We start from the raw sequence: 14188 nt of genomic DNA, 5'->3' as shown, positions 1-14188 counted from the left end.
TCCTCTTCTATGTGATAATGAGAGTGCAATCCGCATGGCGGATAATCCCGTTGAGCATAGCCGCACTAAACACATAGCCATTCGGTATCATTTTCTTAGGGATCACCAACAAAAGGGGGATATCGAGATTTCATACATTAACACTAAAGATCAATTAGCCGATATCTTTACCAAGCCACTTGATGAACAATCTTTTACCAGACTTAGGCATGAGCTCAATATTCTTGATTCTAGGAATTTCTTTTGCTAATTTGCACGCATAGCACACAAGTATACCTTTGATCATGTCTCTTTTATATATGCTATGACTAATGTGTTTTCAAGTGTATTTCAAACCAAGTCATAGGTATATTGAAAGGGAATTGGAGTCTTCGGCGAAGACAAAGGCTTCCACTCCACTCTACTACTCATCCTTCGCCGTCACTCCGAGCATCTCTCCAACTTTGGTATAATCTTCCCTCATTTATTTTATGACCAAAGGAGGAGAAAGTACTTCGTTGGGCTCTAATGATTCCGTTTTTGGCGATTCATGCCAAAGGGGGAGAAAATATGAGCCCAAAGCTAAAGGACCGCACCACCACCTAATTTTAAAAATTTGGAGATTTTCAATTGGTCAATTTCAAATTAGTATCTTATTATGTTCTAAAGGGGGAGGAAGTAGTATTTCAAAAATGATATATCAAAACCCTCTTGAACACTAAGAGGAGGATCTCATTTAGGGGAGTTTTGTTTAGTCAAAGGAAAAGCATTTGAAACAAGGGGAGAAAATTTCAAATCTTGAAAATGCTTTGCAAAAATCTTATTCATTTACCTTTGACTATCTTGCAAAAGGATTTTAAGAAGAATTCACAAAAAGATTTGCAAAAACAAAACATGTGGTGCAAATGTGGTCCAATATGTTAAAAACAAAGAAACAATCCATGCACATCATGTAAGTATTTATATTGGCTCAATTCCAAGCAACCTTTGCACTTACATTATGCAAACTAGTTCAATTATGCATTTTTATATTTGCTTTGGTTTGTGTTGGCATCAATCACCAAAAAGGGGGAGATTGAAAGGGAATTAGGCTTACACCTAGTCTCTAATTAATTTTGGTGGTTGAATTGCCCAACACAAATAAATGGACTAACCAGCTTGCTCTAGTGTATAAGTTATACAGGTGCAAAAGGTTCATACTTAGCCAATAAAAAGACCAAGTATTGGGTTCAAACAAAGGAGCAAGGGTCAACCGAAGGCCCTCTGGTCTAGCGCACCGGACTGTCCGGTGTGCCACCGGACATGTCCGGTGCACCAGAGGACTCAAACTTCGAACTGCTCACCTTCGGAAATTTCCAGAGGCGACTCCGCTATAATTCACCGGACTGTCCGGTGTACACCGGACATGTCCGGTGCTCCAAGGAAGAGCGGCCTCCGGAACTCGCCAGCCTCGGGAATTTATTGAAGCTGCTCCGCAATAATTCACCGGACTGTCCGGTGTACACCGGACTGTCCGGTGTAACAGCGGGGCAACGGCTATTTCGGCGCCAACGGCTACCTGCGACGCATTAATTGCGCGCGCTGCACGCGCAGTGGTCAGACACGCCCATACTGGCGCACCGGACAATCTACAGTGCATGTCCGGTGCGCCACCGGACATCCAGGCGGGCCCAGAAGACAGAGCTCCAACGGTCGACCCCAACGGCTTTTGGTGACATGGCTGTCGCATCGGACATGTCCGGTGCGCCATCGAACAGACAGCCTCACCAAACGGCTAGTTTGGTGGTTGGGGCTATAAATACCCCAACCACCCACCATTCATGATATCCAAGTTTTCCACTTCCCAACTACTTACAAGAGCTCTAGCATTCAATCCTAGACACACCAAAGAGATCAAATCCTCTCCAAATTCCACACAACGCCCTAGTGATTAGAGAGAGAGAGAGATTTGCTTGTGTTCTTTCGAGCTCTTGCGCTTGGATTGCTTTCTTCTTTCTTTGATTCTTCATTGCGATCATACTCACTTGTAATTGAGGCAAGAGACACCAATCTTGTGGTGGTCCTTGTGGGAACTTTGTGTTCCAAGTGATTGAGAAGAGAAAGCTCACTCGGTCCGAGTGACCGTTTGAGAGAGGGTAAGGGTTGAAAGAGACCCGACCTTTGTGGCCTCCTCAACGGGGAGTAGGTTTGAGAGAACCGAACCTCGGTAAAACAAATCCGCGTGTCTCACTTCATTATTCGGATGGGGTGTGCTGGCGTTTGCCGGGAGGACTTGTGCTGGTGTCTCTCCTCTCGCCGACCTTGCCGCCGAAGAGTTTGTGTTCTTTGTTTCCAAACTCCCCAGCGGGTTGGCTCTGCCGATCCCATCTTTCTTCGTGCAGTTGCTGGAGGGGCTTGGCCTCTAGCCTCTACCCATGGTGTCCTGCTTCATCCTTCAGGCGGCCATCATCGCCTACCTCCGCGGGATGTCCGTGGAGGCGACGCTCCTTCCCGCTTCTTCCTCCAGCATTCGGGGGGGAGGATGATCAGCAGCCCCGTGAAGGTGGACAGCGGGCTGAGCCACGGCTCCATCCCTCGCGCCCCCAACTCTTTGGGGTAAGAAGCGAGCCGTGCCGCAGCTCCTTCTTTTTGGTTTTGATGGCTTTGGTGCCGCCTCCAATGCTGCCTCCCGCCGCCAAGCGGGGAGTGGCTGTCCGTCCGCCGCACGGGCGATGGTTGCACCGTGCGCAGGTCCGCCGCATCCGTAGCGTCCCCAGCGCCGCCGGCCACGCTTTTTCGACGCTGCCCGGGGGGTCGTACAAGACATCGTACGCCGTGGAGGTGGCGGTCGCGTTCTTGGATGGTCTTGTCCTCACCCCCGTAGGAGGACGGGGGCGAGGGCCTCTTCACCATGGCGCACGCGCTGAGGTGGCCGCCGTCGCTGGCAAGCCGCCGGTGCAGAGGTGGCCGCCACCGCTGGCGAGCCGTCGGTGCAGAGGTGGTCGCCTCCGCTGGCGAGCCGCTCGGAGCTAGCTGCCCACGCGACCCTACTGGTGGAGAGTAGTCCATTCCTGCAGAGTAGAGATGGAGGTAGGGCTCCTCTTGAAGGCGGATGTAATACTTTTGCTTTTTGTAAGGTACTTTTGAGTACTATTTATCAAGTAGTATTAGCACTTATCTGTGTACCACTTGTCCCTGTTGTGTGTGGTGTAACAAATTTCTCCTTGGTACCTGGCCCCCTGGGATGTAGGCTCGATTTGTCGAGGCTGCAGACCAGCATACCTAAGAAAGAGTTGGCAATGGCCCCCCAAGAGGTAGCCTCGACTAGGACCTGGGCCTACACACAGCTTCGGCTAGGGAGCATTAGTAGTACACCCGTAGAACCCGCCATCTGACACTAGCCATCCTTTGATACATGCTCGGGACTTGCAGGGTCTAGTCTGGGAAGCCAAGATGTGCGTTCGGACCCCCTGGATAGTGGTTCTAGATACTAGGACACCTGTCACAGAGTGGTGGAGCGTGCAGGCCCACGGTACGGGACCAGGCTGAGTGGCTACACGGCTCCGGACCACCCCAGGAGACAAGTGTCCATTCTCTAGTTCCGGACCCTAGGTTGTCAGACCCACAAGACTTATAGCTCCAAGTACTAGGTACCCGTCACGGAGTGGTGGAGTGTGCAGGCTTTCGGGTACGGGACTAGGCTAAGCGGTCACACAGGCTCCGGACCACCCCATGGAACGGGCTCCCGTTCTTTAGAACCGGTCCCCAGGCTGTTGGGCCCTCCTGCTTTCACAGAGAGGTCCTAAACTGCAAGTCTGGCTGTTCAATTCGGATGTCATCATGTTTGATGGAATGGGAACTGCTTGGGTGGGTTAGATAAAATAACATCCGGAAAAATGCAAGGTAAGACCATGGAGCAGTAGGATAAAACTATCATAGAGGCACATCTGAGGGGGTAAATCTTTTCTTTATAACTTGTCATGCATGGGTGCAGACCAACAGGCCGAGCTTATGAGGGCGGACCTCACCGGGCTGGCGTACACGTATGCGTTACCTAGTTACAAAAGGGAGAAAATTCGACCCCTCAGACTTGCTCCTATGGATAGAACTTACAGAGGTGCTCCAATGTTCAGGAAGAGGTACTCCTTCAGTCGTAGCAGGATAGTCACCCCTGGGTCAGCGTATTCCCATCACCTTGAAGGGTCCTTCCTAGCTGGGGGAGAGTTGCGGAGCCCTTCTTGGTTTGGTACTTGCTGTAGGACTAGGTCCCGACCATGGGTTCCCATCTACGTTTGATGACGGAGTCCTCGTACTCGTGCTATAGCCATTTCTGCATGGACTTGTGAGAAGCCTGGACCCATGGGGAGTCCAGAAGGATTTCCGGGGGAAGGTAGGCTTCGGCCCCGTAAACCGAGGAGTACGGGGTCCCTCCGGGGGTCCATCTAGTTGTCGCCACCGGAGTAGGAGTCTCCGGCGAAGACATCCTTCAGGTCCCCCTCGAGTGACTGATACGCGAGGTCCCGTTCAGCCGTGGCCACCTCGCCGTCGTTGACCCTTTCCTTGCCAGGTCGGCGATGAGGTGGGGAGTCGTCCTTGGAAGACTGCTCGCGCCGCTCACTGACGCGTTTTGCGAGGTCGATGATCTCGCGACACTCTATGGCGCTGTGACGACCGTTGGGGTGCACAGGGCATGAGCCGCTGTTACCCCTCTGCGGTCGTGGGCGTATGTTGCGGTCGCCTCGGCCCCCAGTCGCAGCTGCTACGACTAGAGCGGTGGACCGCGGCTTCTGGTGGTCGCGGTCCTTCTTTTTCTTTTTACCGTCCCGGGGGACAGCACCCGAGCCACCCGTCTAGGTAACACCGGTCTAAGGGGCAGAGTGCCATGCACGGCCCTCGGCGGCTCTAGCGCACTTGTTAGCCAAAGCGAAGAGTGTGGGGACAGTCTCCACGTCATGTATGGCCAACTTCTCCAACATTTTCTCATCACGTACTCCCTGACGGAAGGCCGTGATGATGGAAGCATCGGAAATGCGAGGTATAGTACCTCGCACTTTGGTGAAGCGGGAGATGAACGTTCGAAGAGTCTCCACGGGCTCCTGCCTCACTGCGTGGAGGTGGGCCTCCACACCGTGTTGCTGGTAAGCGCTGGCGAAGTTCGCAACGAACCGTGTGCAGAGCTCTTCCAGGAGTAGATTGACCCTGGGGCGAGGTTCATGAGCCAAGTCTGGGCAGGCCCAGACAAGGCGACATGAAAATATGTCGCCATCACAGCGGTGTTTCCACCTGCTGCTGTGATAGCGGTGACGTACACCTGCAGGAACTCCGACGGGTTTGACGTACCGTCGTACTTCTTCGGTAGGTGTGGCCGGAACTTGGATGGCCATGACGCCGCGCGGAGATGATCCACGAGGGCGGCGCAGCCCACGCCGGCCAAGGGGACACTCGCTTGGGACCGGGTGCCCATTGGGGCCTGCGGTGCTACCACAGCGAAGTCTTGATCGAGGTTGCGACCTTCGATGTTTTGTCGGCGCTCGCACGCCCTCTCTAAAGAGATCCGGGCGTCCTCTCCCACACTCCTGCGGTTGAGCTCTACCCGGAGGTCGTCGGTCTGCGCGCCCCTTACTGAGGGTGAGCGCACAAACGCTGTCGCCTCACGTTGGCGCTGGGATGACCGAGGCTTGGACCTAGTCGAGGTGGAATGCGCCATGCCGAGCAGCCGGTCGACGTCGTCGCGCCACTGCTTCATGGCCCATGACGAGGCTGTGGAGCTTAGAGGGTGACACAGCAACTCCCTGGCTGCAGACAATACTCCCGGCACTGTCCTCGATGGAGCCTGGGATGTCTACGCAGTTGTATGCTGCCGTGCAGCGTGCACAGCAGCAGTGCCCGACACATGGCGGTTGGGAACCTGTGGCGTGGAAGAAACAACTTCTTCCTCCACCACGAAATCCACCGAAGTCTCGGCGCGGTGCTCAACGATTTGCATCATCATGCTGAGCAAGAAAACAAGCAAAAACCTAATGCCAAGCCCCCTACCTGGCGCGCCAAATGTCGGAGAGGGAATTCTTCGGCTGGGTGGCGGAGTGCACCCGCCCTAAATCCTAAGATGAGGAGGGGGCTTAAGCGTTTTGTCTGTTGGTAGATGCACGATGAACTCAGGAACACGTGAGGATTTAGAGTGGTTCAGGCCGCCGGAGCGTAATACCCTACTCCACTATGTGTTGGATTACATGGAAGCTTGAGAGCTGAGAGTCTAAGTTTGTCCGTCCGAGTGTGTCCTCCCCTTGCAACGTTGCATGCCTCCCCTTTTATAGCTCAAGGGGGGCGCATACAAGGGCCCTGGGCCCATACATGTGGGCTCAGAAATATAATGGATGTAATACTTGGAGTTGCTGGAGCAATCTTCCTGCACCCTGACATCCGCGATCTGCGTGGTATTGGCGTGCAGTGGAAGCTTCCCTGGCAACGCATAGGTGATGATGGACACAACGCAACCTGCAGCACGGGCGTACTGTTTGGCAATGGACTGGACAGGCACGCCGCCTGCAGGATGGCCTAGACGCCGTCTGCCCGCTGAGTGGACAGGTCACAATAAATGCTGAGGCGGCACATCGCCTGTCAGCAAGGTGGACAAGCGGCACGTCCTCTCCGCAATAAATGCAGAGACCGCGCGGCCCAGAGGCCTTATGTCAGGCTTCGCCCGCTGGCTTACATCACGGGTAACAAGCCACGTGGCAGCATCGGGTCTCCGCCCGAGCGAGGAGCGCAAGCGCACAGGATAAAGCCTGGACACATGTCAGTACCAGACCCTCGCTTAGGCCAGGGTATCCCTTGTCCCGGGACCTCGTTATGGGTGGCCCGGACCTTACTCAGAGGAATCCGGTCCCTATCCAAGGGATCCAACACGCTACTTGGGAGTCCTGGACCGTATTCAGGGGTCCGGGTTGTGCGTACAGGGGTCCGACGCTTCCTCGTGGAGGTCCGGTCCAACTGATTGCATCCTGGGATATATCATCTTTTCTGGTCACGTGGCGCCCCTTGAGCTGTCCACGTGGTGGGGTCGGGTGCTGTTCACCGTGCGGCTAGAGATTGCCGCACGGGTACCGTATCTTCATACTGTAGTAAGGGGTACCCTGATTCAGGGTACCGACAGATTGTTTGGATTCGATTGTTGATACGCGCAATCGACCATATCCCATCATATATACATGGGGTCTGGACCCGTTCCGAGTCGTTTCTCAACAACAGTCATGGATTTAGAGCGATAAACACACATGAAAAAGTGATTAGTTAAGCCAGATCTCATATAATCATGGACCATCCGACCATATATAGTGTCACAAATGGTGCTTAACACGTCGGAGAGGAAATCTCCGGCGGGGTGGTGGAATGCACCCGCCCTAAATCCTAAGATGAGGAAGGGGCTAAGCATTTTGCGTGTTAGTTGGAAACGGGAAGAACACAAGAACACACAAGGATTTAGAGTGGTTCGGGCCGACGGAGCATAACACCCTACTCCACTGTGTGATGTATTGAGCTTGTATAAACTTGTGAGCGTCTAAGTGTGCTTGAGTCTGTCCGTGTGAGCCCCCCTTGTAACGGCTCATGCCTCCCCTTTTATAGCTAAGGGAGGCACGTACAAGGGTACTGAGCCCCGACATGTGGGCCCAGGAATATAACGGATGTAATACTTGGAGCAACTAATGTTCGTTGCTGGAGCAATCTTCTTGCGCCCTGACATCCGTGATCTGCGTAGTATTGGCGTGTAGGGGAAGCTTCCCTGGCAACGTATAAGTGATGATGGACACAGTGCACCTCGCAACACGGGCGTACTGTTTGACAATGGACTGGACAGGCACGCCGCCTGCAGGATGGCCTGGACGCCGCCTGCCAGCGGAGTGGACATGACACATTAAATGCTGAGGGGCACATCGTCTGTCAGCGAGATAGACTGGCGGTGCGTCTTCTCCGCAATAAATGCAGAGGCAGCGTGGCCCAGAGGCCTTACGTCAGGCTCCGCCCGCTGGCTTACGTCACGGGCGATAGTCCACGTGGCAGCATCGGGCCCCCGCCTGAGCGGGGAGTGGAAGCGCAATGGATAAAGCCTGGGCACGTGTCAGTACCGGACCCTCGCATGTCCTTGACCTAGGCCAGGGTATTCCTTGTCCGAGACCTTGCTGTAGGTGGTCCGGACCTTACTCAGAGGGGTTCGGGTCCCAACCAAGGGGTCCGGCTTGCTTACTTGGGAGTCCTGGACCGTACTCGGAGGTCCGGGTTGAGTGTACAGGGGTCCGACGCTCTCTCGTGGAGGTCCGGACCCACTAATGGCATCCTGGAGTATATCACCTCTTCTGGCCACGTGGGGTCTTTGGGCCGCCCACGTGGTGGAGTCGGGTGCTGTTCACCACGCGTTTAGAGATAACTGCACGGGCACCGTTTATTCATACTGTAGTAAGGGGTACCCCTGATTCAGGGTACTGACAAGCACCATTTATATCTCATCCTTATACATCCACAAGGTAAGTGTATCCTTTATATTTGCTCTAGCTTTGTCACTGACGCTAGAGGCTGGATGTAGCGAGTAGTTACCACGCGTAGGAAGGTTTGCCGCGCGTGTGAGACGTTGTCGCACATAAATCTTGCACGCAGTACACATCTGAAGCATTTTGAACTTGCAAATTTCAAGGATCCTTCACGGCCACTCCAAACGATGGCCTTTTTTGCACAATGGATGTTTCTCTTAGCAATTTTTTTACTTCAAATGAAGAGGCTACAACCATGGGAAAGGGGGTGATCTCGATGAGCAATACCTCAAGTAAGATATCACGAGACATGATTCAAGAAGTTTATGTACATGCAAAAGTTTAAGATACAAGAGGGAAGAAGTCCAGACGAATAAACACGAAGACAAAAAATTAGACTTCTCAACAGCACCAGACATATCTGATGATGAGGCACCAAATAAACCACCAGATACGAGTGGTATTGTATCGAAGAAGAGCTAGTACAATAGAATACACATGACACGCAAGTGTGCACCAGATATCATTCGCCAGACACAACCGATGTGGCACCAGATAGGGAACCTATTATGACACTCGAAGAAGGCTGCAACATGTTTAGCAGATCTATAAGACATCACATACATCTGGTGTAACATTGGATAACCCACTGGATAGGGTACCAGGAGAGGTTGCAAATAGGGATGGCAATCGGGCGGGTAATACACAGATATACAGTTCGTGAATCCATACCCGCGAGATAAAACTCAACTCATACCCATAAACATTCGTGGGTATGGATATGTATCCATACCCGTACCCGCCGGGTATCCGCTATCCGATGGATACCCGTTACCCACCCGCCCACTATAATTTTAGTATTCACCACCAAACAACAATTTTATCACATTTCAAAATAATTATCATTCTAGCGGTATCAAATGATAATTTTAGCACCAAACAACATGTTATGGATAAGAAGTGATATATTAAATCTGGATGGCCCACATGTAAGATATCCATTGGGTAACGGGTATGCATATTGGATATCCATACCCGCGAAAAAATTATCCGCGGATACCTTATTATATCCATAACCGTACTCGTGGATACCAAATTCCACCATACCCATATATAATGGATAATTATTCGCGGTTATTTACCAGACCCATACCCATTGCCATCCCTAGTTGCAAAGCAACTAGAGATGGTCATAAGGCACCAGACGTGTTCGATGAGGCACTGAACGAAACACAAGATGCATAATCTCCAACGGTTAGTTCTAATGGTTAGATGACATATGCGGCATCAGCGTATTTAGTGACTACACAAGTACACCGAACATATCTGATGAGTGCATAGAATTTATGTGTCACTTTCAATAACTAATTTTGGATTTGGAGGCTATATATAGTTATATACTACCCAACCAATTATTTGAAGTGCGTGGGAGCTTAGGAACAACACAAGAGAATCAAGGCCCAATTCTAGTAAATATAGACACTCAAGTACTCAAATAATCACTCTATAATTAGCATAGATGTTTTACGAAGTGTGTAGGTTAGCTAGACTATTGCTTATTGATAGTCGCCTAGAGGGGGGGTGAATAGGGCGAAACTGAAATTTACAAATATAAACACAACTACAAGCCGGGTTAGCGTTAGAAATATAATCGAGTCCGCGAGAGAGGGCGCAAAACAAATCGCAAGCAAATAATAAAGTGAGACACGCGAATTTGTTTTACCGAGGTTCGGTTCTCTCAAACCTACTCCCCGTTGAGGAGGCCACAAAGGCCGGGTCTCTTTCAACCCTTCCCTCTCTCAAACGGTCCTTCGGACCGAGTGAGCTTCTCTTCTCAAATCAAAGCCGGGAATAAAACTTCCCCGCAAGGGCCACCACACAATTGGTGCCTCTTGCCTTGATTACAATTGAGTGTTGATCACAAGAGCAAGTGAGAAAGAAAGGAAGCAATCCAAGCGCAAGAGCTCAAAAGAACACGGCAAATCTCTCTCGCTAATCACTAAAGCCTTTTGTGGAATTGGAGAGGATTTGATCTCTTTGGTGTGTCTAGAATTGAATGCCTAGCTCTTGTAAGTGGTTGAGAAGTGGAAAACTTGGATGCAATGAATGGTGGGGTGGTTGGGGTATTTATAGCCCCAACCACCAAAAGTGGCCGTTGGGAGGCTGTCTGTTCGATGGCGCACCGGACAGTCCGGTGCACACCGGACAGTCCGGTGCCCCCGCCACGTCATCAGTGCCGTTGGAAATCGACCGTTGGAGTTCTGACTTCTGGGCCCGCCTTGATGTCCGGTGGCGCACCAGACATGTACTGTAGAGTGTCCGGTGCGCCAGCATGGGCGTGCCTGACCTCTGCGCGCGCTGGCGCGCAATAAATGCGCTGCAGGTAGCCGTTGGCGCCTGAAGTAGCCGTTGCCCCGCAGATGCACCGGACAGTCCGGTGCACACCGGACAGTCCGGTGAATTATAGCGGAGCGGCTGGAATGAAAACCCGAGGCTGGCGAGTTCCTGGGGCCACCCTTCCTTGGAGCACCGGACATGTCCGGTGCACACCGGACAGTCCGGTGAATTATAGCGGAGTGGCCTCTGAAAATTCCCGAAGGTGACGAGTTTGAAACTTGAGTCCTCTGGTGCACCGGACATGTCCGGTGGCGCACCGGACAGTCCGGTGCGCCAGACCAGAGGAGCCTTCGGTTGCTCCTTTGCATTTTGTTGAACCCAACACTTGGTCATTTTATTGGCTAAGTGTGAACCTTTGACACCTGTATAACTGATATACTAGAGCAAACTAGTTAGTCCAAAGATTTGTGTTGGGCAATTGAACCACCAAAATTATATAGGAACTAGGTGTAAGCCTAATTCCCTTTCAATCTCCCCCTTTTTGGTGATTGATGCCAACACAAACCAAAGCAAATATAGAAGTGCATAATTGAACTAGTTTGCATAATGTAAGTGTAAAGGTTGCTTGGAATTGAGCCAATATAACTACTTACGAGATATGCATGGATTGTTTCTTTCTTATTTAACATTTTGGACCACGCTTGCACCACATGTTTTGTTTTTGCAAACTCTTTTGTAAATCCTTTTCAAAGTTCTTTTGCAAATGGTCAAAGGTGAATGAATGGAATTTGCAAAGCATTTTCAAGATTTGAAATTTTCTCCCCCTGTTTCAAATGCTTTTCCTTTGACTAAACAAAACTCCCCCTAAAGGAGATCCTCCTCTTAGTGTTCAAGAGGGTTTTGATGATTCAAATTGAAATACTATTTTCTCCCCCTTTTGAACTCAAAAAGATACCAATTGAAAAATACTCTTGGAAAACACTAATTTTTTGAAATTGGTGGTGGTGCGGTCCTTTTGCTTTGGGCTCATACTTTCTCCCCCTTTGGCATGAATCGCCAAAAACGGAATCATTAGAGCCCTCGAAGTATCTCCTCCTTTGGTCATAAAATAAATGAATGAAGAGTATACCAAAGTTGGAGAGATGCTCGGAGTGACGGCGAAGGAAGAGTAGTGGAGTGGAGTGGAAGCCTTTGTCTTCGCCGAAGACTCCAATTCCCTTTCAATATACCTATGACTTGGTTTGAAATACTCTTGAAAACACATTAGTCATAGCATATACAAAAGAGACATGATCAAAGGTATATAGAAGAGTAATATGTGCAATTTAACAAAAGAAGTTCCTAGAATCAAGAATATTGAGCTCATGCCTAAGTTTGTTAAAAGATTGTTCATCAAGAGGCTTGGTAAAGATATCGGCTAATTGATCTTTAGTATTAATGTATGAAATCTCGATATCTCCCTTTTGTTGGTGATCCCTAAGAAAATGATACCGAATGGCTATGTGTTTAGTGCGACTATGCTCGATGGGATTATCCGCCATCTTGATTGCACTCTCATTATCACATAGCAAAGGGACTTTGGTTAATTTGTAACCATAGTCCCGCAGGGTTTGCCTCATCCAAAGCAATTGTGCGCGACAATGTCCTGCGGCAATGTACTCGGCTTCGGCGGTGGAAAGAGCGACCGAATTTTGCTTCTTTGAAGCCCAAGACACCAAGGATCTTCCCAAGAACTGGCAAGTCCCCGATGTGCTCTTCCTATTGATTTTGCACCCCGCCCAATCGGCATCCGAATAACCAATCAAATCAAATGTGGATCCCCTAGGATACCAAAGCCCAAACTTAGGAGTATAAGCCAAATATCTCAAGATTCGTTTTACGGCCGTAAGGTGAGCTTCCTTAGGGTCGGCTTGGAATCTTGCACACATGCACACGGAAAGCATAATATCCGGTCGAGATGCACATAAATAGAGTAAAGAACCTATCATCGACCGGTATACCTTTTGATCCACGGACTTACCTCCCGTGTTGAGGTCGAGATGCCCATTGGTTCCCATGGGTGTCTTGATGGGCTTGGCATCTTTCATCCCAAACTTGTTTAGAATGTCTTGAGTGTACTTCGTTTGGCTAATGAAGGTGCCCTCTTGGAGTTGTTTCACTTGGAATCCTAAGAAATACTTCAACTCCCCCATCATAGACATCTCGAATTTCTGTGTCATAATCCTACTAAACTCTTCACATGTAGACTTGTTAGTAGACCCAAATATAATATCATCAACATAAATTTGGCATACAAACAAGTCATTTTCAAGAGTTTTAGTAAAGAGTGTAGGATCGGCCTTTCCGACTTTGAAGCCATTAGCAATAAGAAAATCTCTAAGGCATTCATACCATGCTCTTGGAGCTTGCTTGAGCCCATAGAGCGCCTTAGAGAGCTTATAGACATGGTTAGGATACTCACTGTCTTCAAAGCCGGGAGGTTGCTCAACATAGACCTCTTCCTTGATTGGTCCATTGAGGAAGGCACTTTTCACGTCCATTTGATAAAGCTTAAAGCCATGGTAAGTAGCATAGGCTAATAATATGCGAATTGATTCAAGCCTAGCTACGGGTGCATAGGTTTCACCGAAATCCAAACCTTCGACTTGGGAGTATCCCTTGGCCACAAGTCGAGCTTTGTTCCTTGTCACCACACCATGCTCATCTTGCTTGTTGCGGAAGACCCATTTGGTTTCTACAACATTTTGATTAGGACGTGGAACCAAATGCCATACCTCATTCCTAGTGAAGTTGTTGAGCTCCTCTTGCATTGCCACCACCCAATCCGAATCTTGTAGTGCTTCCTCTACTCTGTGTGGCTCAATAGAGGAAACAAACGAATAATGTTCACAAAAATGTGCAATACGAGATCTAGTAGTTACCCCCTTATGGATGTCGCTGAGGATGGTGTCGACGGGGTGATCTCGTTGGATTGCTTGGTGGACTCTTGGGTGTGGCGGCCTTTGCTCTTCATCCTCCTTGTCTTGATCATTTGTATCTCCCCCTTGATCATTGCCGTCATCTTGAGGTGGCTCATTTGCTTGATCTTCTACTTCATCATCTTGAGCTTCATCCTCATTTTGAGTCGGTGGAGATGCTAGCGTGGAGGAGGATGGTTGATCTTGTGCATGAGGAGGCTCTTCGGATTCCTTAGGACACACATCCCCAATGGACATGTTCCTTAGCGCTATGCATGGAGCCTGTTCTTCACCTATCTCATCAAGATCAACTTGCTCTACCTGAGAGCCGTTAGTCTCGTCAAACACAACGTCACAAGAAACTTCAACAAGTCCTGAGGACTTGTTAAAGACTCTATATGCCCTTGTGTTTGA

The sequence above is a fragment of the Zea mays genome, chromosome 3 (assembly GCF_902167145.1).
Source record: "Zea mays cultivar B73 chromosome 3, Zm-B73-REFERENCE-NAM-5.0, whole genome shotgun sequence".
Taxonomy (NCBI): Eukaryota; Viridiplantae; Streptophyta; class Magnoliopsida; order Poales; family Poaceae; genus Zea; species Zea mays.
This window is presented reverse-complemented; position numbering follows the sequence as displayed.